Source organism: Physeter macrocephalus, chromosome 2 (genome assembly GCF_002837175.3).
Source record: "Physeter macrocephalus isolate SW-GA chromosome 2, ASM283717v5, whole genome shotgun sequence".
Classification (NCBI taxonomy): Eukaryota; Metazoa; Chordata; class Mammalia; order Artiodactyla; family Physeteridae; genus Physeter; species Physeter macrocephalus.
In genome coordinates, this window is record NC_041215.1 from 22,580,903 (window position 1) to 22,585,602 (window position 4,700).

Consider the following 4,700-nt stretch of genomic DNA (forward strand, 5'->3'; position numbering starts at 1 on the left):
GAGCCTGTGCTCCGCAACGGGAGAGGCCACAGCAGTGAGAGGCCCGCGTACCGCAAAAAAAATAAAAAACCACAAAAAACACAAAAACAACCAACCCTGACTGCAGGCTCACAACCGAGATCTGACACCTAGCAAGGCTTTTGTTGCCGGATGAAACCTGGAAGGAGACTTTGGTCTTGTTCACAGTTTACAATCTTAGTGGCAGGTGCTTTGGTGCCCCCAACATGCACACACAGGGATAGAACAGAAGAACACGGTCCCCATCCTGTGTCATCCTGTACCAGGTCACTCTCACCTCCCCGACAGCAGGCAGAGAGAGCTGTCCCTAGAACCGGAGCCCACCCTCCCCACGAGGAAGACGTGACACTGCTCCCCATATCCCCGCCCAGAGCTGGGGGCCCTCCAACACCCGGAGACCCCACAGTGACTTTTCCGGACACGTCTCACCCCGACCTCATGTGCACCCATTTTCTTCTCCACCCGTTTTTTTCCCCTGGCTGCTGCAGTTTGCTTTTTTTACCAAGAGGTTACATATTCTTCCCCTTTCCACCCACAGTGATTCCAAATTAAAGCGTGCTTTGGCCAGCAAGGGCGCAGGGCCTGCTGATGAAGAAGGAACTTCCCACCCCAAGTCCTGGGTCTGGAGTTTCCTGCTGGTTCTCCTGGAATGCAGAGACCTGGACGTGGCCTAAATGTCATCCCCCAGAGACTGGCCTGGCATGCGAGGCATTCTTGGAGACATCTCCCTGGACCAGGGTCTGTGTGGCTGCTTAACCCCACTGTGCTGGCAGTCAGCTGGGAACCCTGTCACTCCCTGGCCTCAGTCATGCGGGGTAAACACGGCTCGATCCAGTGACCAGTGGCCAGCCATGGGCAGTTCCAGATCCCGGACTCTTAGCCCAGAATCGCCGGTCTGTGTAACACACCGGAGAGTTGCCATGAGGCAAAGACCCAGATTTCGAAACCCATAGGCTCTTCCAGCCTCAAGAAAACAGAGCCTGAATAATGGTACTCCAGGGACTTCCCTGGCGGTCCAGTGGTTAAGACTCCGCGCTTCCACTGCAGGGGGTGCAGGTTCCATCCCTGGTCGGGGAACTAAGACCCCGCATGCCGTGCGGTGTGGCCAAAAAGTTAAAAAAAAAAAAAAAGCTTAATAGCCCCACAAATAGTGAGGACACTTAAGTGGCACCCTAAGTGGGTCGGTGGGAGTGAGCCCTGGCAATAAAAGAAACACTGAAAACAATTAGAAAGTTAACTACAAATTCATCTGCTTTTGGTTTTCACCATGAGCGGCAATTCTAAGCAATGTCATTCATTAAATATTCTTTCTCTGGGAAATTTCTTTGGTTGGCCTAACATTGGCAATTATTACAGTCTCTGTTGAGTTTTAATAATGTACATACGGGGCTTCCCTGGTGGCGCAGTGGTTGAGAGTCCGCCTGCCGATGCAGGGGACACGGGTTCGTGCCCCGGTCCGGGAAGATCCCACATGCCGCGGAGCGGATGGGCCCGTGAGCCATGGCCGCTGAGTCTGCGTGTCCGGAGCCTGTGATCCGCAACGGGAGAGGCCACAGCGGTGAGAGGCCCGCGTACCGGAAAAAAACAAACAAACAAAAAAAAATAATGTACATACGGAAGCTGTAAATTAGATATTTGCATTACCTATAAATGCTGTATACGTAAACAATAAATTCTGCATTCCACATGGAAGGGTATTTGGAGACACACAGGGACTTCGCCACATGTTTTGGAGAGTAAATTTCTATCAGTTTTATAATAATTCAAGGTCCTTTTGCAGAAAGTTTGTGCCTCTAACCCCAATGGACACAGTAGCTTGGAGATAAAAATGAGATTAAAAGGACAGGCAGGGATTGTAAAGACAAAGAAACAGGTAGGAGTTACTTCATTCCATGTAACTCTTCAGAGACTCTGTGCTTAAAACGTAAAAACATGAAACAAAGTGGGACCTGCAAGAACAATATTTTTGCTTGGGGCAAATTTTAGTCCACATGTGAAATATCTTTGTGAGTTTATCTGCAAGGAAAAGCATTTTTGCTTAAGTCCAAATGTGATGCAAAATATTTTACTGAATTTGAATAATATCTTTTTTTTTTTTTTTGTGGTACGCGGGCCTCTCACTGTTGTGGCCTCTCCCGTTGCGGAGCACAGGCTCAGCGGCTCTGTTCCCATGAAACCCTGACTCCCCAGCCCCTCCCCCAGCCCCTGGCCCCCACCATCTACTTCCTGTCTCTGTGGATGTGACTCTCTAGGGACCTCCTGTGAGTGGAATCAGACAGTACTTGTCCTTCTGTGTCTGGCTCCTTGAGCATCATGTCCTTGAGGTTCATCCATGATGTAGCAGGTGTCAGAACATCCTTCCTTTCTAAGGTTGCGTAATATTCCAGTGTGTGGACGGACCACATCGTGTTTATCCATCATCTGTCAAATGGACATTTGGGGTGTTTCCACCTTTTGGCTGGTGTGACTCAAGCTGCTCTGAACACGGGTGTGCAAATATCTCTTCAAGACCCTGCTGGACTTCTCTGGCGGTCCAGTGGTTAAGACTCCACACTCCTACTGCAGGGGGCATGGGTTCGATTCCTGGTTGGGGAACTAAGATCGCACATGCTGCAGTACAGACAAAAAAAAAAAAAAAAAAAGACCCTGCTTTCAGTTATTTGGGGGATGCACCCAGGAGTGGAATTGCTGGGTCATATGGTGATTCTATGTTTAACCTTTCGAGGACCCTCCAGACTTTTCCACAGCAGCTGCACCATTTTATATCCTTCGGAGCAGCCGTGCACAAGGGTTCCAATTTCTCCACATCCTTGCCAACACTTGTCATTTTCCATCTTTTTGATAATAGCCACCTTACTGGGTGTGAGGTGGCGTCTCACTGTGGCGAGCCCCTCGTGCTTTAGGCCGGTGAGCTCAGTACAGACAAAAAAAAAAAAAAAAAAAAAAAAAAGACCCTGCTTTCAGTTATTTGGGGGATGCACCCAGGAGTGGAATTGCTGGGTCATATGGTGATTCTATGTTTAACCTTTCGAGGACCCTCCAGACTTTTCCACAGCAGCTGCACCATTTTATATCCTTCGGAGCAGCCGTGCACAAGGGTTCCAATTTCTCCACATCCTTGCCAACACTTGTCATTTTCCATCTTTTTGATAATAGCCACCTTACTGGGTGTGAGGTGGCGTCTCACTGTGGCGAGCCCCTCGTGCTTTAGGCCGGTGAGCTGGGGGCTTTTGTTCCTGCAGCAGACCCCAGTCCTCAGCCTTCCTGACTAACAGAAACACAGCAGAAAAAAATTTTACCACGTGGAAACTCTCCAACCCCACAAGTGACCATTAACATGCAGATCAAGGCAAAAAGAGTTCCAAAACATTTTTTTTATGATAATACTTCCTTTTGGTGAGGCCATGGCAAAACAGGCCTTCGCCTCCTCTGCCTGTGGGAAAGTAAATTCTTGTAACATTTCTAGAAGCTCTTAGGTAATAGCTATTTCTTTGACCTAGAGATTCTACTTCTAGGAATTGATCCTAAGAAAGTTATCTAGAATGCCACAAATATGTATACACCAAGAGAGTCAACACAGCCTTTGGGTAATAACCACAAAAGCAGAAACTCCAAAATACACAGCAAGGACCTACTGTATAGCATAAGGAACTCTACTCAGTACCTTGTGATTACCTATAACGGAAAAGAATCTGAAAAAGAATATAAATATATATGTATAATTGAATCACTTCGCTATATATTTGAAACTAACACAATATTATAAATTAACTATACTTCAAAAAAATATATATGAACAACATAAAAAGTAGCCCAGAGTTTGAGATAAGCCTGCTCATTTCTCCCGTCACCCCCTCTAGTCCTTGGTGACGGTGTTTTTATGGGGCTGTCAAAGCGCCAGGAGCGTGTTGGGGTGTCCTGTGCTTTATCACTCGGCAACAGACGTGTGTGCGGATTTGTGGCCAAATCCGGCCATTTGAGGCTGTTGTCCTTCGGCCCGGTTCTCACTGTGGGCTGTGCAGGCATAAGAAAAGTGGACGTTTTTTGTTTACTTCCCTCTTCTGGCTGCTTCCTCAAGAGGCCAGAGGCCTCTTGACTTTCTGTTTGGAGAATAAGGTTAGGAGAGAGGGCCAGGCTTGAAAAGGATGCTGAATGTGGTGAAAGGACTTTAGCCCCTTTTATGTTTACTTTTTAGCAGTTGATGACGAAAATTTTCAAACGGATAGAAAGGTTGAGGGAAATTTACAGCGAAGGCCCACATTGCCGCCGCCTAGATTCTACAAGTCATATTTTGCTGTGTTCGCTTTGTCCTGTCTTTTTTTACCCACCTTACTTTTAAAATTTCATTTCAAAGTCTACTGCAGGCATCAAACCCCTTTAGCAGGTGCACCGTTTACTGGTGATCCATAAATGTTTGTCTTTAATAGGGACTTTCACGGCAGTCCAGTGGTTAGTGTTCCATGCTTCTGCTGCAGGGGGCGCGGGTTCGATCTCTGCTGGGGAACTAAGACCCCACGAGCTGCGTGGCCCAAAAAAAAAAAAAAATCATTTGACAAATGATTGTGTCTTTTTTTTTTTTTTTTTGTGGCATGCGGGCCTCCCTCTGTTGCGGCCTCTCCCGTTGCGGAGCACAGGCTCCGGACGCGCAGGCTCATTGGCCATGGCTCACGGGCCCAGCCGCT